Below are 27445 nucleotides of genomic sequence, written 5' to 3'. Positions count from 1 at the left end.
AGTAAGGAATGAGGAGGTGAGATAAAAGATAAAGATATCCTCAAGAGCCGGCGGAGTACCCACAGTCCACCCTATGTTAATTGTGTTGCACACCATCAGTCCTCACTAAAAAACGCTGATACCGAAAAGGAAAAAGAAGAAACTCTGCATATAACTAATCAGCAATTAAGTAAAGCTACCCTAATGTTGATTGATTTCTTAGCAAAGCCCCTTATTTCCTGTGGATTATGCCACCAATAAATCGCTACCCGCTATTGGGATGAGCTTTTAAAGTGCATTTCCTTCCCCAGGCCCATTCCATGTTAATTGTGTTGCACACTATCAGTCCTCATTAAGGACTGCTGGCACTGAAAAGTAAAAGTGAAACTCTGCATATAAATATTTGGCAATTAGGTAAAGCTACCCTAATATTGATTGATTTTTGTTGGCAATTCCCCACATTGCCTATGGATTATGTCACAAATTAATCTCTACACGTTATTGGGATGAGCTTGTACAATGCATTTCCCTCCCAATGCCCACTCCATGCTAATTTTGTTGCACACCCTCAGTCCTCACTAAGGACTGCTGACACTTAAAAGGTAAAGATAGAATCTGCATATAAATATTTGGAAATTAAGTAAAGCTACACTAATATTTATTGATTTTGTTAGCAATTCTCGACATTACCTGTTGATTATGTCACAAATAAATTGCTACCTGTTATTGGGATGAGTTTTTAAAATGCCTTTCCTTCCCAAGACCCACCCCTTCTTAATTGTGTTGTACACCATCAGTCCTCAGTAAGGACTGCTGACACTTGAAAGGAAAAGAGGAACTCTGCATTTAAATATTTGGCAATTAAGTAAAGCTACCCTGATATTGACTGATTTCTTAGCAATTCCCCACATTGCCTATGGATTATGTCACAAATAAATCTCTACACGTTATTAGGATGAGCTTTTGAAATGTAGTTCCTTAATTTCAAGTGATAAACTCGCGGCCGCTCACGTGGAGCCAGCTAACAGAAGAAGTGCTTCCAGTGTAGGGAAGCCAACTTGCCGCAACAGCCGGGGTTGTTATGGCAATTCTGGAAAACAAACCCACATGTGCTTATCCAAAGGGATGTATGACGATACATCGCAAACCAAAACAAAGCGTGCCTTTAAAACGCGTTTTTTAGTTCACGATGTACGTCACAACGCATGCAATTACAATGTATGGCATTAGTTTGCATGTCCTTAGAAATGCATAGTAAATGCCTTTACAACGGACCCCATTTCCCCGCATCCTAAATAAAAAACCTCTGACCCTAAACGCTCAAACATGACCATACACTATGACCCCCTGCCCCTAAGCCCTAACAGTAGCATACACTACCACCCTCTAACACTACCCCAAACCCTAAGCCCTAAACACCAAAAACAGTAACATACACTACCCCAACCCCTAAGCCCTAAACAGTAAAACAGTAATATACACTACCACCCTCTGACACTACCCCAAACCCTAAGCCCTAAAAACCCTAAGCCCTAATCAGTAAAACAGTAATATACACTATCCCCCTGACACTACCCCAAACCCTAAGCCCTAAACCCTAAGCCCTAAACCTTAAAACATACCCTTACCTGTGTTTCCTCGTGGTTCCTGTGCAGCGTCGCCATCTCTGCTCCCGGTTCCAGCATCGCCATTACATCGCACGCGCATGCGCAAGCGCATACGATATAATAGTATGCATCGCAATGTCCACTCGTGGTAACGTCGCATGCATTGTAACGCATGCGACGTAAAGCCATGCGTAGTGTTGCCAACACGGTAATGGTTGTTCGCCATCCAAAGCACACCTGTAAAAAAGGAGGTATGCCCTTATATGCATCAGTGTGTGAGTTATGAAAATGTGGTTATTAATGTATGTTTAAGCAGACCTTTACTACAGATGGATGTTCATAAGAATGCAGGCTCCAGGACACCTTCCTGGGTGACAATGCGCTCTAACAAGGCAGCATAACCCACGTATAGCCATAGATTGCAAACTCCTTACTACCTCTCCGGGTTACTGAACTGCACAGGGATTTGTCAGTACACCCTGGGGAGTTAATCTAGTCATCGGCTACCCCTCCCACTACCCCCTACGGAAAGGTGTTTGTCCCCCTGCCACACAAGTGACGTCGGTAGCACCCAGCGCAAACCTTGCCATAACAGCTATGGATGTGGCTTTGTTATGTTTTTGTGATACAGTGTGAAAACTGGGATCCTGACTGTCTGCTTGAGGCCATAGTCGCTTAATCCACGCCTTAGGTAACTGTAATTATTGCCTATTACGAAAGCGGAGGCGTCAGCACTGCCCTCTTCTTCAGTATGCTAAGCCACTGGGAATGAATTCTATCTTGGTATTCAGGGCAGGAAGATACCTGAAAAATGCTTACGTGAACTGTCCAAACCAACTGCACCCCCTAGACGGTTTGTTACCTCATATAGATAGCAAAAAATAACCTCGGACTGTCACTAATGCCATGGCAAATGTCATATTATAGAGCTATGAGTAGCCATAGCGCTTGGTGTAGATCTCCCGCATCCTTTCTCCAAAGTAGTATCAAAACCACACACTACTACATACCAATTGCCTAACAGGACAATAGCTGCTTCTGATGAAAGGAAATCATTGTTTCAACCTTTTGACAGGTGAATCACACCACACGGTCAACATGTGGATGAGAACCCCATAAACATATCAACCACAAAAGATTTTCCTCAGTGCTGGTACCGAAAAGTTTGGAAAACGTTCAAACCATCATCCCAACTGGTAAGAAGTCACTACTAGGTCACCGCAGCCCAGGGGCATCTTGGCGCTGAACAGCAGATGCTTATTTTTCCAACTCAATGGTGCTCATTTATCTACCTCCGCCAGGATGAAAGGCTAAGTGTAACCGCCGGGAATTGAACCTGTGACAAAGAGGTCAAACACAGGCCCCTGCAATGGATGCATTACTCCACCAGACCCGGACTGGCGTGGAGGGTACCACTCGGGTGATTTTCTTAGGACACATAAAACACAAAGGAATTAATAAAAACCCTGGCAGTGAAAGGGCCAAGATCGCTGCACACAGGACATACCGAGCGATTGAACCCGTCATTAATTAACATAATTTGCTAAACGTGTTTATCGGATGACTGCTATATCTAGAATTATTTTACCCTTATCTCGAAGACAGGTCACCTTAATGTCAACGCCTGCTCTTTTGGATCGTATTTGTCCCTGAACCATAAATACTTCTGCAGAGAATGAAAAATAAACCATTCAAATAAAGTCTTAAGTAAACTGGAAAAAAACACCAATCAGGAATGTACCAAATAATAAAAACGGCACGTGACACCAACACAAACTGCTGCATTTCCTTCTGACGCAAGCTCATGAACTGTGTCCCCAACTCCCCACCTCGGCGCAACGCACAGGGTAGCAGTCTACCAAGTTCTATATATAAGCGACAGAAAACATACAACAAAAACATGTTCCTGTCCACTTAGGAAGAAAAGTGCATTCAATACCATCGCTTTCGCATTTTCTAAGCATATGATTCATAAAACTCCACTGAACAATGTAGTGGGCAGCACCAATGTAAGAAACTTGAATCACTGGCCAGAGTGATCGGTGGGGCGTTTGGTGTGAACTTATCGGCGTGCGCAGCTCCGTGTGCCGGCAGTATGATAAGCGGACAGATCAGTACGGGCTGAAACTGAGTATGGCCCATCGCGCAATAAACACAGCCCCACTAGTGTTCATTATAGCAGAAAAGGCCACTTTATTAAGACGGTTGAAAATTTCCCAATCGCATAACTATAACAGTATGACATCATGAAATAACTTACATTGTTTTTCCACAAAGCCCTCAAACTTTAGTCCAACAACTCAATGAAAACTTCATATAATACACTCCATGTCATTGTAAACCCCAAATTTTCTCTTCCGCACCCCAGCGTTCAGTCATTTCCCCCCCACCCCCTAGGAGTGGGTAAGGTCGCTCCAGACTTGACTCCCACGAAAAACGCAACCCAAGAAAACCCCTAGAGTTTTCCTTGCCTCACCCAAAACTGTGCTGAAAAGTATAACATCAAAAACTGTGATTACACCATAGATTCTCATTCCATAAATGTGCAAGTAAATCCCTCATTTCAAGCAAATAATAGGCCTGACCCAGTTGTGATAAGTCAACACCATCGTACCTGAATAAGTGTCCTTCGTCCTTTGTAATGTTATTGTTAGATAGTACTTTAATCCCCATTGCTTGACAAAAATCTTTCATAACGCGGCTGAGTTTGCGCTTGGCCTTTTCAACTGCCACGTGACTCCTGGCCCCCCTCCAATGTTGCCTGTAAATGAATTCAGTCCAAATGAGACAAGTGCCCACCCAATTGTTTTTTATAACAGCGAGATCCAGCTTCATTTGTTTGATTAGGGACAAACCGGACAATGACACCAAATCATTTCCCCCCAGATAAATGATTAACATATTCGGAGGACCCCTAGAAGAAAACAAGTCAGTCAAAGTAGGAAACAAACCCTCCCACCATATGCCACTTTTACCCTTCTATAAAACTTCATGCCCTGCACTGGAAAGTCCAAGTGATCTGCGAAAAGCGCTGCCCACTTTATGAACGAATGGCCCACTACCCAGGTGTTCATTTTCGCTGATAATGGGCCCTGTATATAACCTAGATAGAAACACAAAATTAGCAAAGAAGGAAAACAAAAACTCAATCAGTTCCTAACACAACGAGCAGAACAAGAAGATTTCCACCTCCCATTGCGTCGAATATCATCCCATGTCCAACCCAACCTTGCCGCTTCTGTAGCAGCCCCAATACAAAAGGAATGTGTGCCAAACAAAGACAGATTTTGTCCTATCCTAAGGAGAGCCTTCCGTAAAACTGCCAGCATGTGAGCACTAGTGAACTTGGAGCCATCCTTATGACAAAATATGGCACCAGAAACAGGATCAACTGTGCTGCTAAAACGTTCCCACTCCACCACTAGGCAACATCCCTCTACACCACTCCTGTTTAAATATACCCAAGTGCCCCTACCCAACTGGTCTGTTCTCAGCCAAATCCTAAGTTTGGACTGCTGCAAAAACACCTCATCAATGCAAATGCCGGGTTGGCCACGCAATCCCAAAAGCTCGGAAACCCTGAAAGCTCCAAAAATAGCCAAATCACACACAAACGAAAATGAAAAACTTCCCAAGCGTCGAAGCAACAAACAGGCAACTGAAGCAAAAGTTGTTGCAAGAGATCAAAAGTCACTGGCTGACGTAAAGGTGCTGTAGGTTTACGCTCCCGGCTAAGGCCTTTTAAAATCTTCTTTACCAAACAACCTACAACTGGATCGTGCCCCCACCACAGCTGACCATAAAATTAAATTCCTGTCAACTTCCCTGTGATAGTGGAGTGAGATAGACCCCTGTTAATTAAATGCAAGACAAAACCCAGAATAAACTGTTCAGAAATAACCACCCTCCTGGACTGAAAATCAAAATTGCCTTAACTTATGAACTCCAAGCCTGACGATAGCTTCTCCTAGTAGAGGGGGCCACAGATTTCTCCACTAACTCTGTGATCTTCAATCCCCAAACTCCCAAACATTCTGTGGGATCGAAGTCTTGCTGAGGGCAGCCCCTGGCGCCAAACTGTGGAACTTCTGCCAATGAAAGCGAGACAAAGCGTCTGCTATTGAGTTATTCGTACCAGGTGTATGCCGAGCCTTAAAAACAATGTTTAACTGTAAGTTCTTTAGCATGAAAGACCGCAAGAGATGCAGAACTCTCAGATCCTTAGCCCTTTGTCCGTTGTCGAGTTCAACCACTGCCATGTTATCAACATGAAAAAGGATCGACCTGTCTCTGAACTCTTCCCCCCAAACAAAAAGAGCCACAATCAGAGGAAAAAGTTCTAGAAAGGCAATGCTGCATCCTTGATGCAACCAATGGGAAGGCCAGCTTTCTGCACACCACCGCCCCTCCCAAAACAGGCCAAACCCATGAGCCCCTGACACATCTGAGTAAAGTTGAACCTGCCACAACATGTTGTCTTCAACAAAATAAAGGGAGACTCCATTGAAATCTTCCAGAAACTGCAGACAGATACGGAGATCGTCCCTGACAGCCTTAGAAATCCTGACCTTATGAAGCGGGAGGAAAGCCCCAGACATGGACATTCCCAACTGTCTGCAAAAAGTCCTGCCAGGCCTGACGACTCTGCATGCAAAGTTTAAATAACCTAACAGGCGCTGAACCTGCCGGAGTTCCAATTTCGGCTGATCAAGGACCGATATCAAGAAGGACTTCATTTCTTGCACCTTCCCTGCTGGCAACCTGGCCTGCATGTCCAATGTGTCAATTTCAATCCCTAGTAATGTTAGTCTGGTGCTGGGCCCCTCCGTTTTCTCAGGAGCTAAAGGGACACCCAATTCTTCAGCCATATCCTGAAAACTTTTCAACGCCAATCTACACTGATTAGACTGCCTGGCACCAATGAACATGAAGTCATCCAATAGTGGCATACGAGAGTGTGTCCACTGCACTGTATAAAGCACCACTGTAAAAAAGTGCTAGAGGGCACAAGAAACAGAACATTCCATGGGAAGGACTTTGTCAAAGTATAAAGCTCCATCAAAAACCTGCCCAGTAGTTCAAAATCTGAAGGGTGGATCGGCAATAGGCGAAAAGCCGATTTAATATCTCTCTTGGCCAACTCCGCCCCAGCCCCCGCCGACCTCACCAATTTCAGTGCGTCATCCACAGAAGCGTATGACACACTGGTGTCTGCTGGGGAAATGAAATCATTGATAGATTGACCCTCCGGCCAGGATAAATGATGGATCAAAAGATAATCCCCTTCTGTTTTCTTGGGGACCACTCCCAGTGGTGAGACAATCAGATTCGCAAAAGGACTCTGCAGGAAGGGGCCAACTATTCTACCTGCCTGTAATTCAGCATGACAATTTTTGTTGCACTACCTGAGGAAGTTCCTTAGCAGATTTAAGATTTTCAGCCCATCTAGGCTGACGTGGCCCTTGGTATCCAACTTTAAATCCTTCCTTGAAACCCCAGTAGAAACTAGGTGCCGCTTCTACATCTAGATAGCAGCCCAGCCAATGTTCTAGAACTTCCAGTCTAATTGGGGTAGGAGCCCTTTGGTGGATACTGAAAAATCATCCCTCTCCCCCTCTGGAACCTGCCTTGATCTCCGACTTTAGGACCTGCGAAGCATTGAGTGACTGGGTGCTTTCCCCCACATTATGAGCTTGCTTGTAGCGACAAAATTATCTGCTACAGAATCCTCTATTAAAATTACAGCAGGCCTCTGGGACCGGTGGTTGTCCCCTCCCATGCCAACCCGCCCCAGCCTGGGCGGGACGAGGTTGAAAGGGCCAGAAGGTGATTGGTAAACCACTGGCAGTGTGAATCGTTGCCGGCGGGTGAGTGAAAGACATCCATTGGAGCCACAGTTCGGAATCCACCTCCCCCCATGGCTTGTCATTAAAAATACTGAGCCGGGCCCTGAACTCCTCATCGTAGCTGAGCCACGCATAGCCACCAAAGTGCATTTGTGCCTTTTTAATTATATCAATATATTTGAACAAAGCCACTGCCCTGTCCTGATGACACTCACAATATACGCTCGCATATATGAGGAAAGCGGATGTCCAGTCGTCAATATTTTTAGGAACCCTAGGTTGTTTGGCAAGCTCCCACTCTTCTTCCTTGGATCCCTCCTTAGCCTGAACGTCCCTATGTAATATTTTAAAAACGTCCACAAATTCATGCTTCCAAATCCTAGCCTTAGTTTTCTAGGAAAGGTGGGACCCCCAAAGGCATTGAAATACCCATATAAGGCAGCTTTTTATGAATATTTCGATCTTCCTCCTGTACATTTTTGCCAGAATGAAATAACTCAGCCCCTTGTTTGGGTTGACTACAACAGGTCAAGGCCTTCGACTACTTGGGAATTAGTGACAATTTAGCATGGACTCAAATTCAGAAGAGCGTACTGACACTCCAGCATGCGGACTGTGTAATAGTAAAGAGGGTAAAACGCTCAGCCTTTCACCCAATTTCCCCTGTCCTAGAAATAAATCGGGCTAAAGGCTTAGGTGCCGCCCTCTATGGGGCAGAATTGTGGTGGCTGGATCATTTGAAACAGCTAGAGGTTGCTGAAAATAATTTTTTAAGGGCAATCCTCAACCTCTCAATGAACAGACCCCTATTATACCTACGCCTTGACCTTGGTTTAAAGCCTATTACCCATTTTGTTGTCCTCAAGGTGCTAATGTTTTGGGTAAGACTTTGGACTAGTAGTAGCCAAATTCCTGTAAAGGACGCAGTGGAGGAACTATTAATTCTTCAAAGACACACAGGGTGACTGGTCTGGTTTAACAAGGTTAAGGAGTGGCTCTTCAGACTGGGCCTGGAAATAATGTTGGAGGATCCTCAGTCTATCACAAAAAAATGGTCCCCCTGTTCAAAAAAGAGGTATCGGGATTTTGTTGATTCTTCTTGCACTGACGTTAGGGCACCTGGCACTTTAACTTCCACCTTTTTAAATGTCAAAAGCTGCTTTAAGTTAGACTTGTATATGGATATGGATAATGTTGAAAACCCCCAGGCGCGACCACTTTATATACAATTTAGGATTAGGGTTCTCCAACTGAATGCAATGAAAAACAGTTGGGCAAATGTTACTGTATCCTCTTTGTGCCAGTCTTGTTACTCTACCCCAGAGACCATAGAACATTTTATTTTCTTCTGTCCCGCCTATGCAAACTTCAGAAAAACCTGGATTATCCCGGGCTGCAGACTGCTGTCTTTTTCACAATCTCTGATGCTTTACGCATATTTAGGTCAGACAGGACAAGGTGGCTTGTTTTTACAATATCAAGATATCTGCTTTGTGCCTGGTGGCAGAGGCCTAACGTTGTAAAATAATATTGTGATGTAGGTCTATGGAATAAGCTGGGCAAGTCATCTGTAAGGTGATTCAATGGGACAGTAGGGGAATGATGGGGCCGAACTGTTTTAATACGGGTGTTTTTAATTGACATTTTTGATTTTACAGTAAAAACATAAATTACAATCTTGTTTTAAACACTGTATGGGACTGTGAAGTCAATGTTATTTTAAACTACTGTTTTTTAAAATTTTTATGAAATATCGTGTGCTACGTGATTTTATGTTGTGTATGATCCTGCTATTGATCGCATAAATAAATATATATCCCACATAAATCTGTATAGTTTCCAAAACACATCTCTCACGTATACATATCATGATATGACAATACCTTATTTATAATCTAATATTTTATTGCTTGAAACATGCAAGCCTTAAGAGATGTATTAGTGTGAAGCTTACTGTGTTATCTAATAGTATTTTTTATTTCTTATGAAATTTTACATATATTCACTTTATGCTTTATATTTATATTGAATTTTATGAAATCATCTTAAATATAGAGTTTTATATATTGTCTTTCTGAGAGCATAGATTTTAGTCAAAACATTGTTATAAAGCAAAGAAAATCCTTAAAGATATATGCAACCTTGCTACATTCTTTTAAGACATGCAAGTCGAAGGATCACTTAAAGGCCCTAAGGTCAGACTCGATTTTGAGCAGGCCAAGACTTCATTTTCTGCCTGATCATTGGTATGTCTACCTTTAACATAGATGTCTATCTTTATCTTTTGAAGAACCTGTGAAAGTATCAAATCATGCAGACAATGGCATAAATAAGACACCTAGGCGCCGATCACGATCCTGTAAAAACCGGGTACGAACCGTCGGACGGAGCATATTCTCCGTCCGACGCGTACCCGGTCGTCAAAATCTACCAACATGGAATTACGATTCGCACGGAAACACCATTTCCGTACGAATCGTACAAAACCCCGACCGACGAAAATAAACCTACAAATGCGATCCGGGAAAGCGCCGACCTGACGTCGGGACGCTCGCAGCCTGCCATTCACGAACCAGGAATTACGATTCGCACCGACGTCATCCCGCACGGTGAATATTATCCGGCAGCCAAAAACTGCCGGGAAATCAGGACGACGCGAACAAGGAGTACCAGTACGCGACGGACAGACAGGACGACGCGAACAAGGAGTACCCGTACGCGACGGACAGACAGGACGACGCGAACAAGGAGTACCCGTACGCGACGGACAGACATGGACCCGAACCTACGTGTCATCCCGGCCCTCATAGCAGTCGACCTCCTCTACAGGCTACGACGCAGACGCCGCAGAAGGTCAGAACAACAAAGGGAGGGGGGAAAGGGGGGGCTGGACCAGGGGCAGGCCACAAACCCCCCACCAAAGTCACACAGCACACACGCCCTGGACATACCTGACTCCCAGGCCCTGGTCACTACGAGGGGGTGGGGGCGTGTCCAGCTAAGCCAGCGACCGCCACAACGGAAGTTCTTGACGACGCGAACCGGCAACACAACCAGACAGGTACGTCCCGTACCCACGCCTTAAGAGCGTGGGTACGAGTCGTACCACGCCCACACCTACGTCACCCCAAAAATGGCGGGACGGCTCGTACCCACGTGGCAAAGGCCTGGGTATGGCCCGCACAAGCATCACATAGCGTGGGGACGGATATGTACGGACCGTACCCCCACCCCGTATGCATGGAGCGTACCCCCACCCCAACAGTGTAAGTACGACCCGTACCCTCACCTCGAATGCATGGAGCGTACCCCCACCTCAACAGTGTAAGTACGATCCGTACCCTCACCTCGAATGCATGGAGCGTACCCCCACCCCAACAGTGTAAGTACGACCCGTACCCTCACCTCGAATGCATGGAGCGTGCCCCCACCCCAACAGTGTACGTACGATCCGTACCCTCACCTCGAATGCATGGAGCGTACCCCCACCCCAACAGTGTAAGTACGACCCGTACCCCCACCCGCGTACGTATGGAGCATACCCCCACCCCAACAGTGTAAGTACGACACGTACCCCCACCTCGAATGCATGGAGCGTACCCACATCCGTGTATGTCATGAGCGTACATATTGTGAAATAGGAGGGGTGTGTGCAGAGTCCTCCCAGCAGTGCCCTGAGACAGGAGGGGTGTGTGCAGAGTCCTCCCAGCAGTGCCCTAAGACAGGAGGGGTGGGTGCAGAGTCCTCCCAGCAGTGCCCTGAGACAGGAGGGGTGGGTGCCTAACACTCCCAACAGTGCCCAGAGACAGGAGGGGTGTGTGCAGAGTCCTCCCAACAGTGCACAGACGTAGGAGGGGTGGGTGCCTAACACTCCCAGCAGTGCCCAGAGACAGGAGGGGTGGGTGCCCATCACTCCCAGCAGTGCCCTGAGACAGGAGGGGTGTGTGCAGAGTCCTCCCAGCAGTGCCCTGAGACAGGAGGGGTGGGTGCCCATCACTCCCAGCAGTGCCCTGAGATAGGAGGGGTGGGGGCCTATCACTCCCAGCAGTGCCCTGAGACAGGAGGGGTGCGTGCAGAGTCCTCCCAGCAGTGCCCTGAGACAGGAGGGGTGTGTGCAGAGTCTTCCCAGCAGTGCCCAGAGACAGGAGGGGTGGGGGCCTATCACTCCCACCAGTGCCCTGAGACATGAGGTGTGTGTGCAGAGTCCTCCCAGCAGTGCCCTGAGACAGGAGGGGTGGGTGCAGAGTCCTCCCAGCAGTGCCCTGACACAGGAGGGGTGTGTGCAGAGTCCTCCCAGCAGTGCCCAGAGACAGGAGGGGGGGGGGCCTAACACTCCCAGCAGTGCCCAGAGACAGGAGGGGTGGGGGCCTATCACTCCCAGCAGTGCCCTGAGACAGGAGGGGTGGGTGCAGAGTCCTCCCAGCAGTGCCCTGACACAGGAGGGGTGTGTGCAGAGTCCTCCCAGCAGTGCCCAGAGACAGGAGGGGTGGGGGCCTAACACTCCCAGCAGTGCCCATGGAACGCAAAGGGTGGAGTAGCCACAGATACCATGCCCACAAATGTCAGTCAGGTGCACAAAGACCCTTCAGTACATGTACCACATGTGTGCGAGGCTGGGAGTATACGCATGCATAGGGCCAAAAAGATAACATGTACACATGAAGTCATGTCAATAGTCCACATACACAAGTACAATGACTACCAAGGATGCCACGAATGATGCAGGTGGAGAATGGCTCAGCATGCATGTGCAAAGTTGAAGGAGTCCGTCACACACCCAGCTAATGTACACACAGCTCGGCGCTAAATATTGGGAACACCCTGCAGGGAAGAAGTCAGGGTACACAGAGGAAGGAAAACACCATGGGACAATTGCAACATGCAGCAACTGCTTACATGAATTGAGAAAGCTAGCTAACACCGTGTGATGGCACACAGATCCCATGGTCCCCCCTATGAGCAGCACACTACTACATTTCCCACACACCCAACACATGAACACCACCCACAACCATGTAGCAGCCCCACCGACAGCAATGCCAGCAAAGCAGGAGTGTTCCAAGGGCAAAAAATAAATAGCTTTATTCAGCATGATCCAAAAACTGGTATGTAGAAAGTTCAATATTTACAAAGCCCATAGGGCAGTCCAGGAGTCACAGCTGGATGGGGGACACAGTGGGATGCGTGTCCCCTAGCTTGCCTGCACAGTTACAAGCCGTTGTCTTCCACAGGGGTGAGGGCATCAAGTGGGGGGGAATGAACAGGCACCGCAGGGACAGGAGTGCGAAGGGTAGGCGACGTGGGTGCAGGGATGGAGGACTCCACCACAGGGGGTGGGGCAGGGCCAAAGGTGGATTCTAGGAGCGCGCTGCACACCTCGGCAAGGTCCTCCAGGGACTCCCCTGCACCCGAAGGAACCACAGGCCCCAAGGAGGGGGGGGGTCAGAGGGATGGGTCGCAGCGCCACTGGGGGAGGGTGTGGACAGGGGAGGGACTCAAGCACCCTGACCGTGGACTTCCTTGACCGCTTGCGGGGTGGTGTCACTGTGGGGCTCAGGGACAGAGCGGCCATGAAGGAGTCTTTGGGGGAGATGTGGCCAGGAGAGCTGAGGGGAGGGGATTTGGAGGGAGTGGATTGGGTGGAATGCGGACTCCCACTCTGGCTGCGTGTCACACGTTTGCCCCCCGACCCAGTGGGTGTGCCTACTTCACCCTGTGTGTGCGTGTCAGGAGGTGTGCGGCGGACCTTCCCTGCTGGTGTGGTGCCTGTGTCTGTTGTTGTGGGTGCATGCTTACGTCTGGGTGTATGTGGGACAGGCATGGGAGTGGGAAGTGTGGAAGGAGCAGGGGTAGGGGGTGGGACGTAGCGCTGCAGGAGACCCACTGCTGCAGTCAGTGTGGAGTCTATGGACCTCAGCAAGTTGCGTTGGTCAGCCTGCGATGAATGAATGCCCTCCAAGTATGCCTCCATGTTGTTGAGGACCTGGCTGTGGGCATTGAGGACATTAAGGATTGCAGTCTGACCAATCTGCAACTGCCGCTGGATGTCCACAGACTCAGCATTGGCGGCAGCAGTGGAGACAGGGGCAGGGGGTGCGGTGCCTGGCAAGAAGGGGACATGTGGTGACCGGGCACGTTGGGAAGGGACACGAGCATGTGGGAGGCGGCTGATGCCAATGGAGGGGGCAGTGTGAGATGTAGGGCTGCTGTCAGATGGTGGTGCAGCCACCGCCCACTCGGAGAGATCATCCTCGGACCCGTCAGCTTCATACTCTGTTGTGCCAGTCGACAGGTCCCCGGGTTCACTCTCCTCCGCCTCTGTCCCACTCGAAGTGCCAGGCACGATGCCACCGCTGGCACTGGTGCTCGGTCCCTCCGCGCCATCTGTGTCCATGTCTCCCTCCGTGTCCCCCGACGATGCTGTGGGCAGGGTGAAGAGACAGAAAATAATCATACACCTGTATACATATGTCACATGAGTCAAATCTACTTAGGTCACAGTGCATAGCCTGAAACAAAGGAAGAGTTACAACTACAAAACAAGGTACATATGTAGGCCCTGCAAGACACAGTTGTGTGACCCACCATGCCATGGAAAAACTATGGAGAGCATGACACAATAGCAAATGAGATGACATGGAATTTTGACTGAGGAGCAAGGCCCTGGGGACAATCCAGCACTACATCTGCACCACACAGCGTGGCAGGCAATAGGGATGAGCAGGGACCACATCCAGGAACTAGAGGCACATGCAGCATAGGTAATACTGATAACATGCCCACCCTGACTGGCACAATGCACCTTGAGTGTATGTCCAGACAAACATCACACACTGGCCAGTCCTAGCAAGGAGATGACAGGTCTTGACATGTAGGCCATGCCCGCACCACCCACCCCCTACATGAGACAAATCTGTGGAGACACAGGAAGCACTTACATCTCTTAGTCAGGGTGAAATACACATGGGATGCAAAACTTCAATATTGCACACAAACTACCCAAGGTGTGGCTGTCCAAGTTATCATGTACAAATGGGCATCATCAGATGATTGCAACAAGACACAAAGGCAATGGCCACCGTGAGTATGTAATTGGAAAATCAGGTCAGGCTGGACAGTGGACACTTGTAATACATCTCACGTCAATATACATGGTGCCAGGGGACAATGGCACAGAGTACAACCTATGCTGTAGACACAGAGATTGTCGACATTCTCGGATTACACACATGATACCTAGGAAAAGATGCCCCTGGGGACAGTAGTGGCCACACAACTCCATGCTCCTGAATGGAAATGACTGCAACACACGCTAACATCCCTGCACTATGCGTAACGCACACTCATGCACATCATGTCACAGGCCACCACATGGGACATGCCTGCTGGAAGGCCTCGCACTCGAGAGATTAACTCCCATGTCTGGAATCCGCATTAGTGCCAACTTACATGGAACCCACAAGTCCAGAACTGGACAGGGCACAGGCAAGGTCACTAAACCTGTTACACACCACCCCCACACATGATGCTGCAGGCATAGTACACTTGGAGAAGGTGTCAGGCTACATAACTTTGTGATGGAGTGACTACACAGAGACCAGTGAACACATTGCAAGGTGGGGAAGGGAGGCAGGAGAGGCCTGCAACACTGTGGGTAACAGGATCTTCACAGCACCATAAACCCTGGAAGTGTATCCATGGAACAGTGCACTTACAAATGCTGGTGAAACACAACAAACACACACTTGTACCTACCCCCTTCCGGCTGCTGCATCTCCTGTAGGCGCCTGTCCAAGTCAGGAAAGACCACCGCCAGCACACGTTTCTGGATGTGGGAGAGACGGCGGCGCCCGCGGTTCTTATGGCTCTCAGGTGAGTCCCCCAGCAGGACCCGTGCGATCCTCCGCGTCCAGCACCGGATATCCTGCCAGCGTTTCCTCACCTGGGACAGGCGCCGCTTCCGACCATCCGCACTCCTCACGTCGCTGACGGCGTCCAGCCATATCTTCTCCTTGGCAGAGGCGTCTACCTGTGAGGATGGACAAGTGACACTACATCAATACACCTGGCACATGTCACAGGGACACAGATTACAACACATTTGCTGTTTACAACAAGGCAAAGTATGCATCCAACGCATTGCACCTTTGTCATAGGAACATAATCCTCTGGGGGAAGGCCAAAAGCAGTACGTGCCATTGAAAGGACACAGGTGGAATGAGGGCAACTACACAATCAATGATCCAGGCTCACACTGTGCATCACACCCACCCCTCCTGTCTCAGGGCACTGCTGGAAGTGATAGGCCCCCACCCCTCCTGTCTCAGGGCACTGCTGGGAGTGATAGGCCCCCACCCCTCCTGTCTCAGGGCACTGCTGGGAGTGATAGGCCCCCACCCCTCCTGTCTCAGGGCACTGCTGGGAGACATCAGGCATTCCCCCCCCCTGGGACCCCCCCTACAGTACATAGCATGTGTGTCACACCTGGACACAATGGCAGAAGTCACAGTCACTAAAAAGGGACACAGTCTGTGCCAGTGGACACTGCACTCACCTGATAACCTGGTCGCCCATACAGCATGGGGTACCGTGGGAGGATCACATCCACCAAAGCCATGTTCTCCTCCAGGGTGAATGGCTGTGACCTCTCCACAGCCCTTGACATGGTTCCAGGGAATCAGTAGCAGCAGCTGGGTCGTGGAATACAAAGATGTGCAGGCAAGTGCTCCCTCATGGGACCTGGCTGCCTTATATCTGCCTTGCTGGCCCATCTCATGCACAGGAGTACAGAGTGATTGGTCACTCACATTTGCATCCTATGTTTCCTCCAATCCCTTCAAACCTAGCAGTCTGTGGGTTCTCAATCAGTTTTTTTCTCCTGCATGATGTCAGCCCCACAAACACATTGCAACAAAGTAGATTCATTCCAACTGACTTCTGCCATGCAGCTTCCTGAACAAATTCAAAATTTGAACTTGGTCTCCATGACAACCAGCATGCATGTAGGCCTTAATACTTGTCCCTCATGTGTCCCCTATGTAATTTGGAGCTTCACACACAGGTACGGCGCGTTCCAGGGCCCTAGGGCACCCCAAATGCATAGCAACGGCCCGTACACGCGTGCCTACATTCACTATCACTCTGGGTGTCCTCGCGTATGCGTACTTGTAGTGGTACGGGCCGTACACGCGCCTGTACGCTCCATTTCACTACGTGTACGCATACGCGAGGACACCCAGAGTGATATGGAGCGTACAGGCGTGTGTACGGTCCGTACCACTACGAGTACGCATACTCGAGGACACCCAGAGTGATATGGAGCGTACAGGCGTGTGTACGGTCCGTACCACTACGAGTACGCATACGCGAGGACACCCAGAGTGATATGGAGCGTACAGACGTGTGTACGGTCCGTACCACTACGAGTACGCATACGCAAGAACACCCATAGTGGTAGGGCCGTACACGCGCCTGTACGCTCCATATCACTATGGGTGTTCTCGCGTATGCATACACGTAGTGATAGGGAGCGTACAGGCGCGTGTACGGCCCGTACCACTACGAGTACGCATACGCAAGAACACCCATAGTGGTAGGGCCGTACACGCGCCTGTACGCTCCATATCACTATGGGTGTTCTTGCGTATGCGTACTCGTAGTGGTACGGACCGTAAACATGCCTGTACGCTCACCATCACGATGGGTACACATACGGCAGCACTCCCATAGTGATATTGGCACGTACACAGGCCCTCTTAGCAGCAGTACGGCGGTTTTCACACATCACAGTGGTGACAGGCAGCACACAGGAAGGAATAGGGCGGACATACTTGTCCATGGATGGACATCAAGGCCTTGTCTGTGCATTACTACATGTGTGGGGCACAGGTGTGACAGGCTGTGATGTGGAACATTACTCCTGAGTCGAGAAGGCACCAGATGTATGATGAGATGTGTACAGATGTAATGTGTGACGGTGCAATGTGTGCCAGGCATGCCCTTGACTCCTTTGACATGTGTGCATGTCGTACTGCACACTTGGGATGAGCGTCACTGGCATGGCATGGACACCAACACACGGAAGTGTCCCCTGATGCCCGGTACAGGGGTTACCACACCTGACTTGTCACTACCCACGGTGCACGATGTGACTATGTTATGTATGTGTGGGGGCTTCCCATTAGGTTGATGTTGGAGCACCCTCAAAAGCTGCAGCTGTTGCAGCAACCAACATGTGTATGTGTGTAGATTGACATTGGACACTGTTCCGCACACCATGCCACATGTGGTATCAGATGTGAGGTGCGTATGTATGCATGGGACACGGAGTAGCGTGACAAGGAGATGTCTGCATCCTCTCAATGAAGGTGTGGTGAGTCATGACATGTGCACCTTCATGGCAAGGTGTGTGGGCTGTCCTAGTGTAATGTCATGTGACCTGTGGCTCTAGTGTTCCGCTACCAGTCTCTGCAATCGGCATTCTACTTCTGCTGATGTGTGAGTGTATGTCACTCCTGTCTTGCGTCTGGCTGGTCACTTGCACTGGGACACAGCTAATCCCATGGCATGGCATGTGGAGGTTCTCAATCTCCGTGTGTAGCTGGGTCTTGGTAGGAGTATCACCTGGCAGCCATACGTGTCCAGGGCATGTGGCACATACCTGACTCCGTATGTAGCATATGTGTATAGACAGATTAACATGTGCTCAGTACAAATTATTTGTTGTTGTGGGGCACTCACTCTTCCGTGTCACTTCCAAATTCCTGCAGAGCGCCGCCTCTTCCCCGAGCACTTCCGGACTTGGCTGCCATGCGGGAGAATGATCGTATCCGGTGCTACCGCTTCCCCCAACGGTTGATTCTGGAGTTGACGGCGAGACTGGCACCACACCTGCAACCGCTGCACAGGTATCCTACGGCACTAACACCCAAGCTGAAGGTAATGGCAGCCCTACATTTTCTAGCCACGGGTACCTTTCAAAATACCATAGCTCATGTTGGTGGCATGTCCCAGAGCATGTTCTGCCGTGTGCTGCATGATTTCTTAGAGGCCATGTTGATTCACCTGGATGACTTCATCAAGTTCCCAACCCCTGAACAGTTGACTGGGGTCAAGCGTGGATTCTATGCCCTGGGAGGGATGCCCCATGTCATTGGGTCCATAGATGGGACACATGTAGCTTTGGTACCACCACACGCACGGGAGGTAGCGTACCGTAATCGGAAGCACTACCACTCCATCAATGCCCTTGTGGTGTGTCTGTCCAACATGGTGATTTCACATGTCTGTGCTCGTTTTCCAGGATCAGCACACGATGCCTACATCATGAGGCGTAGCAGGGTGCCTGAAATGATGATGCAGCTGCGCAACGAACGAGCATGTGTTGTTGGTGGGTACAGTCTGTCTGTCCTGTATTTTGCATAGCCTACCAGCACGACCGCTTCACCAGTTCTAACGATGTCCATGTGCTTCCCATGTAGGGGACGCTGGCTATCCCAACATGCCATGGCTGCTCACACCTCTCCGCAACCCCATCACGCCGGCCCAGCTCCGCTACAACACCGCCCCATGGCCGGACAAGGCGAGTGATAGAGAGGACGTTTGGCCTGCTGAAGAGCCGATTTCGGTGCCTCCACAAGACCGGCGGCGCGCTCCCATATGCCCCTGCGAAGGTCTGCAAAATCTTCATGGTCTGCTGCATGCTGCACAACATGGCAGTTGAGAAATCTGTGCCACTCATCCTGGATCAACATGATGAGGACCATCCACCCGTGGAGGACGAAGGGCTTGGCAATGGGGCTAGTGATGTGGAGGATGTGGAGCCGCAAGAGGACATCCGGACTCAGCTCATACGCGACTTCTTTGCTTAGTGGTGAGTACCAGTGTCTGAGTGTGCACACATTGCTCCACGTGTGGCATGTGTTGTGATGTGTGTCTCCACCTGCATGTATGGCACGTGAGTCAGAGGTGTGTGTGGGTGTGTCACTGGAGTGATGGTAGCAGTGATGGTTGTATTTCCCCAGTCATAATTGTGACCTAGCATGTTGTCATCCATACATGTGTCGAGTACATGCACATGCAAGTGGCTGTGCTTTTTGTGGCTGACTTCTTGTGTGTCTCTCATCCCCAGGTACTTGTGCATGCCCTCTGCTGGTTGCATTGTTGTGGCACTGCTATTCCTCATGGACACGTCATCGTGTGCTGACTCAGCGTTACACGCACGGACAAGTTTGGAAGTCTCCTTAGGGTAAGGGATGCATCAGGGGTGTATTGGGTGTGGCAGTTGTTCACGATGTATGCACAGTGCCCCTGTCGATGTTTGGTTCCTCTCCAGCCATGTAGCATCACCATGGGACACGACATGCAGCTGTGTACACCTGAATAGATGGTCTGACTGGTTGACAGTCATCAGTGATGGGATAGTGGATTGTGATGATGGCATCAATGTGTGTAACACTGCCCTCGGACACATACGGTTTGCATTGGCTTGACATGGTGTGGGACTTCTACATCAGCGGATCAATGGTGTATGGCAGTCTCTCCGTGAGCAGCTGTGGGTGTTTAGCTGTTGGCCGACAATTGTGTGCCAGTTCCATGGCTATCACGCATTTGTGCTGCAGAAGGGGGGTGCCAGTGTTGGACCCACATGTTACTCCACATGAAGTGTTCATGTGTACTTCAAGTTGCCTCTGCAATCCCGAAAACATGACTAATAAAGGTGTCCCTATGCCTCCAATGTGCCTCTTCTCAGTCAATGCTGGTGTGTTGCCACGGTGCATCCAGCATGTCTGGCATGGTTTCCCCTGATAGTGGCTATGTGTCTATGTGTCGAGTAGCAAGATGCAAGCTGTGTGTGTGGGATGAGAGTGTGTATTATGCATGATGTCCATGACTGTGTGGGTATTGTGACATGTGCCATCCCCATGCATCCAACGTTGGCCAGGCCCCCATTCTCTGCATCCACCGGACTCAAGCTTGCAGGACATGGTTCTGCCACCTGTCTATACATACCTGGGTGCCCCCAGGACACTGGACTGGATCCCTGACCTCTGCGCATGACTGTTGCTGTACTCAATGTGTCTGTCAGCACGGTTGTGCGGCCACCCCCTCAGCTGGTTGGGCCCATCACGGGTGTGTATGGTGCTCCATGTCTGTCTTGCCTAATACACTGTGGCCCGTGTGTCCTGTGCCAGACTCAGGCCCCAGGGTGTGGATGGTTGAAGTCAAAAGAGAACTCAGGCATGTTTAGACTTTACAAGACACATGTAAGGTAATAATGCAACCAGCAGGCATCTTCTCTTCATGGTGTGAATTTTTATTTTTGTGGGGGGGTGGGGGGGGGGGGGGGTATGACGTGAGGGGCTTTCCGGGAGTTTGGAATCCAAAGTTCAGTAGGGGAGTTGGTGTCCTTGCCATTGGAAATCCTCAGAGTCCATGCCACAGTCTTTGTCCACATTGGTCAGACAGTGGCCAGCAAGGCCATGTGGCAGAGAATGTCTCTTGATGCTGTGATGCTGTTGCTCCAGTGAGCCAGGTGCCAGGCCAGGTGTCCTGGGAGATGGTGATGTAGCGCCGACCCTCACGGTCCTTTCTGTGGACGACCCGGCCTCCTGCGTGGACCCTCAGAAGCAGGCCGTGACAATGTTTGGGATGCTCCATCGGATGTTTCCTCCTCCTCCTGATCCCTCCCTGTGGGTGGTGATGTTCTATGCCTTCTGGCACAGGGAGGGTTGCCCATGTTGTCGGCCATCCGACGGAGTGTATTGTGAATCCCCTGGAACACCGTCACTTGCTCAGCCTGTCTGTCCTCCATCCTCCGTTGGTGTTGCAGTAGACAGGCATGTTGCTGGGCCTGCTGGGTCTTTATATCATCGAGGGTCCCCTTGATCTCATTGAGGGTGGACACAACCTGGGCCATGCCCGTGGTGTCCTGCCGGTATGTGTCCAGGATGATACGGACATGGGAATATACCGGTTCCCCAGCCAACTGGTCAGGCTGGCGCCTCCGCCGTCCTCCACTCCCACCACCCCTGCCCACTTGCACCTGGCCTGCCCTTGTGGGCACATCGGGTCTCCGGGACCCCTGAGGGGTGGCATTGGCGTTGTCGCCTGCCTCCTCCTGGGTGCCCGGGACACCGTGTCCCTCCTGGCCAGCCTGGCTGCTTTGTGGTGGTGGGGCAGGGATCCTGGGTGTCTCCTGGGATGTGGCAGGAGTGGGGGTGGTGGTTGGCCCTGTTGTACCTGACGCAGGTGCTGCAGGTGGTTGGACACCGGAGGTGCCAGGTTGGTCGGGGTCGTCCACAGAGTGGTGAGAGTCGTTGCTGCCGGTGGGATCGGGCTCCCGCAGATCCGGGTCCTGTGAGTCTTCCCCCCCAGTGTTGGGGGGTGAACCACGACGTTGACCTGTGTGTGAGAGAGACAATGTTAATTTTGGTCCATGCAACATCCATGTTTCATCAGTTTCAACGTTGGCACATTTCCTCTTGGAATTAGGATCTGTCTTGCATTCCACTCACAGTGCACTTGTGCATAGGTGTGTCCCTTGGGCACCACTTTGGCCCCTTTAACTATGTGTGGCACAGTCTTACTTGCTACGTCAAGTGTGACTGCAGTCAGCAGTGGAGTGGGCAGGTGTGGCGAGCCATGCATTGGCGCCTTCCGTGTAGCACTGTACATGTGCACATGGAGTGGATCCACACACTTATATAATGCAGGTAGCTGTCGTTGTGCTCGTGAACAGGTTGTGACATGGCCCTGTGTTTTGCCATGGGGAAGAGGGGTGGTTCTGGCACTGGCCACCCTTGGCTACAGAGTACAAGACAAAATTCACAAGGAACTCATTTGTAAACAATAATTAATAATATGTGACTCAATAATGTCACTCTGAATTAATCATAACCTCATCTGGCTTTTCTTTACAAAAACCATATCAAATCAATTGTAAAACAATCTTCACAATAAGCCCACACAAAAAAGCCTATTTCCTTTTCATTCAACCTAACCTCAGCCGAGGTAGGTATTATTTTATTCTAAAGGTCATTAATATCATAGACTTTTCAATACATTTATGCGAATTACAGATATATACAATTCATATTTACAGTGACATGTGACCCCACGTGAAAAACCATAACCTATTATAAATGCTAGTGTATGACAAAGGTGAAAAACAGGGAAAAAGGTTATTGGCCCTGTCAGTTAATTTTTAGGTTTGGACTGGAAACATTACTCAATATAAACTTATGAACCTGCGCCACTCTTCAAGACTGTTCAATCCAGTAAATTGATCTATATTGGTCAAACTACCCAACAAGTGAGAGCTCGTATTGGCCAACATAGGAGTCGTATTCGCTGTCAGGTAACGAATGCACCATTAGTGGACCACTATGTAGAGAAAGGTCACTCTGCAGATGATGTACAATGGCAAGTGGTGGAGAAAGCGAAGATGCCTCCGAGAGGGGGAGACATGTCCGTTATTCTTCAAACATTGGAATGCAAATGGATTGATAAATGTGGATCCATTCGAACTGGATTGAACAGTCTTGAAGAGTGGCGCAGGTTCATAAGTTTATATTGAGTAATGTTTCCAGTCCAAACCTAAAAATTAACTGACAGGGCCCTGTCATGGCATTTAAAGGAAGTAGAGGAGATACGATGTCCAATTTTTAAAGAAAAAGATATTGTCATTTAGAAAAGATGCTGAATGGACATATAGTAGATTTTTAATATGCACTATATATAATTGGGCACTGCGGAATTTATTGTAAAAAATGTTTCTTTCCTCCCCTCTCTTCCCTTGTTCATCCCTTCCTTTCCCCTTATTATTGATGTTTTGTCTTATTATTCAGAACGCTGTGTTGATATAATTAATCATTAGGAAGATAATTGTATAGCACCTGCCTATCAGTGACAAATGTATATGATTGTGAATATTGTTGTTAATGTTCTTTGATCACCTCGTAAAAAAGAGGAAGACTGTACGATTTTTATATTATCATTTGAGGTTATTTAGATTACAAGTGATGGCCCGTTATGTCATGAGCCTGATTATTGCAATTTAGAAATAAGAGAAGGAAGACCACATACACTTAAATGTTTTAGGGTGTAAACGTAATACAATTCTTATTTGAAACGATGCGCCCTTCCCAATCTAAGATGGCCGGCACGTAGCCTTCCTTTATGTCTGAAGTGACGTCTAGAGCTCCGTAACCTTAATATAACGGGACGTATTACTTCCGGGTTGCCGTCTGGTATCCCGGTGATTGAATCCCATACAGCGTTATACCGATTGCTGGACGGGCGTCTCCATTAATGTAAGTTGATGCTCCACGAGGTGTTTTTAACTAAATAAGTGCGTAAATATATTAGAACTACCAAAAAATAGCGGCATATTCCCTCATTGATTTACTTGATTTTTTAGTGAGAAACGCTTCGGTCTAAATTGAAAATTACCGAACACACCTGCGATATCACCTCCCATTATACGCGAAGACAGGCAAATCTGAGTAAGTTCTTTTAAAATTACAACGTACCTAAATGTATGGGTTGATGCACATAATAATGTGCTAATTCTTGCATACCAGTTGCAGAAATCACCGCGTTAAGAGATATCATTCTCTAAGAATTAACAATGGAAAATCTTGATTGAGTCCTTGAGCCATTCGGAGTGAAACAGTGAATTAGAGTAAGTTCAACTCTATTTATCACTGGGGGGAGCACTTTCACGCATCAATATAGCGGGTGTACTCAAACATTGTACCTTTGATTGTAGGATTAGGAGATACTTATCCACCGCCGCTACACATTGGATCCTACATGGACATAAGTGCGCAAGTATTGGTAAGCGACCGTCCGTGCCCCTAAAAAGCCCAATTCCTTTATTAATCGTTATATCAATAAGATTACTAACGTAGAGCTTAATTTGTTTAGTCCCCAGAAAATACAGTCCTGAAGAGACCCGGTACCTAGAGTGGGTCGAAACGTCGTCGACAACACATATAAAGAGACAGTTTCTTGACCAACAATTACAAACAATAACGAGTCTGTCCTTATATAATTTCCAATAACCTTTTTCCCTGTTTTTCACCTTTGTCATACACTAGCATTTATAATAGGTTATGGTTTTTCACGTGGGGTCACATGTCACTGTAAATATGAACTGTATATATCTGTAATTCGCATAAATGTATTGAAAAGTCTATGATATTAATGACCTTTAGAATAAAATAATACCTACCTCGGCTGAGGTTAGGTTGAATGAAAAGGAAATAGGCTTTTTTGTGTGGGCTTATTGTGAAGATTGTTTTACAATTGATTTGATATGGTTTTTGTAAAGAAAAGCCATATGAGGTTATGATTAATTCAGAGTGACATTATTGAGTCACATATTATTAATTATTGTTTACAAATGAGTTCCTTGTGAATTTTGTCTTGTACTCAGTACCTACCCGCTTCACAAGGACATAAGGGTTGCTCTTGTTATTTTGAATACACCCTTGGCTACATGCACGCAGTCTACCTGCTGACGAGCAGACATTCCCACAAACCACACGGCTGATTTGCTCTCCCTGTGTCTCCCTCCCTCTCTGTCCCCCTCTCCCTCACTCTGTGTGTCAGCCTCCTCCCTCTGTCCGTGTCCCTGTGTCTCCCTCCCTCTCTGTCCCCCTCTCCCTCCCTCTCTGTCCCCCTCTCCCTCCCTCCGTGTGTCAGCCTCCTCCCTCTGTCCGTGTCCCTGTGTCTCCCTCCCTCTCTGTCTCCCTCTCCCTCCCTCTGTGTGTCAGCCTCCTCCCTCTGTCCGTCTCCCTGTGTCTCCCTCCCTCTCTGTCCCCCTCTCCCTCCCTCCGTGTGTCAGCCTCCTCCCTCTGTCTGTGTCCCTGTGTCTCCCTCCCTCTCTGTCCCCCTCTCCCTTCCTCCGTGTGTCAGCCTCCTCCCTCTGTCCGTCTCCCTGTGTCTCCCTCCCTCTCTGTCCCCCTCTCCCTCCCTCCGTGTGTCAGCCTCCTCCCTCTGTCCATCTCCCTGTGTCTCCCTCCCTCTCTGTCCCCCTCTCCCTCCCTCTGTGTGTCACCCTCTGTCACCTCAGCCCAGCTTCCTGGGCACACACTGTTAGCAGATCTTTGAATGGCCCTTGGCTTGTCGATGTGAGTTTGTTTCTGATCTCCAGGCACCCATTGGGTGTAGTGTCTGTCTCTGCGCTGCTGCTGTGGTGGTGTGTGCTGCCACTCTTTCACAATGTTGGCTGTTCATTGGCTGCTGTCATGTGCAAAACAGTGCCTTCACCCCCATGTGTTGATGCAAGGCGTCCACCATTTGCTGGCGAGTCTTTCCTGTGTGGGGACACAGTGTTTGTATGGCTGTGACCTAGGCCATATGGGCAGAGGGCATTGTTGTCTGCTTCTGAGTTGCACTATGTGAATTTTGGGGCCCACCCTTCCGCCATCCGGGTTACCGTGTCATGTGTTGGTGTCTTGTGTGGCCTGTGACTTGACATTGTCCAGCTGGGTGCATGGGGCATGGTGGCGGCAGTGGCATGTGCGTGTTCATGGAGTGTGGTTGAGTCATGCGATAGCTTGGGGTGGTTGCGTGCCTGTTAGTGATTTTGGTTGTGGATGACGTTCCCCCCATGTGAGGTGCGTTGTTTGTGTACTCACCCGGGTCTCGGAGTCCTCCTAATCCTTCGACTGCCTCCACCGGCTGTATGGCCATCACCCACTCCTCCCAGGGCTGGTAGTGTACGGGTCTGCGGGAGGGCCCTCCTCCAGTGGCGTTGGCCTGGTTGTGTTCCTCCAGCATCTTGGCTCGGACCCTCCTCCGCAGATCGTACCACCTGGCTTGGCATTCATGCCTGGTCCTTCTGGTGTCCGCAACAGCATTCACAGCATCGACGATGGTCTGCCACATGGCTGTTTTTGCTGCAATGCTGGTCTGTCTGACCAATGTTCCAAAGAGCTGTGGCTCGAATCTGAGGATTTCATCGACAAGGACCTCCAACACTCGGTTACTGAACTTTGGATTCTTTTTTTTTTTTAAAGTTTTTATTGTGCAGAGAAAAAGGGTACAAGCACGGGCCTACAACCTCCTGGGCCGGCCGCTAGTATTCAGAAATGATCGAGCAGGTCAAAAAACAATGACTGGCCCACAGGGGCTCCGCTAAATTACAGAAGATCAGACTGCACAAAAGGGACGTCAGGATATACCCGTTTTACATAAATATCAACAAAAGTAAAGAAAAACAAAAAGCAAGGCGAGAAACATTGAAAGGGCGTCTAACCACAGTAGAGGAACTCCACACCCGACCACCCTAGGGTGGTCAATAAAAAAGGGGGGGGTCTGAGAGGGAGGGGGGGCCACGGGAAAACCAAATCTATACACAGATGAACAAATTAAGCAAGGAACCCTCAAGGATCAGGGGGACAAGGCCACCTCAGACGTATCCACCAGGGGGGGAGAACAGATAGTCCCTCGATACACATTCCACTTACCCCAGATTCTACCCCACGCCCCCGGTTTACCACGAGCCACATACACCGTCTTCTCCCTGAACATGCACCAGTCCATGTTCTCCTTCCATACGTACACGGTGGGAGGCCGTTGGGAACCCCAAAGCTGCGCAATATCTCTCTTTGCGATCATGTTCCCAAGGGCCGCCCACCGAGCCTGGGCCGCATTATAGTCATTGGGCTCCCACACATTCAGAACACATCGGCGCACCTCCGGCAACAGAGCGACCCCAGTGACTCGTTTCATAACATCATGCACCTGGCGCCAATATTCCGCCACCTCGCGGCACTCCCAGAGGATGTGGAGAAAGGTGGCACTGAGCCCGCAGCCACGCTTACAGAGCCCGTCGTCAGAAAACCCCATCGAGACCAAACGGGGACCCGTCACATAGACACGATGGAGAATCTTAAGCTGGACCAGACGGAGACGGGCCGGGATGGCAACCTCCTTAGGGGATGACAGCGCAGACTGCCAGTCCTCGTCGTCCAACTCAACCCCATCACCCGTCCACGCCTC

The sequence above is a fragment of the Triturus cristatus genome, chromosome 6 (genome assembly GCF_964204655.1).
Source record: "Triturus cristatus chromosome 6, aTriCri1.1, whole genome shotgun sequence".
Taxonomy (NCBI): Eukaryota; Metazoa; Chordata; class Amphibia; order Caudata; family Salamandridae; genus Triturus; species Triturus cristatus.
This window is presented reverse-complemented; position numbering follows the sequence as displayed.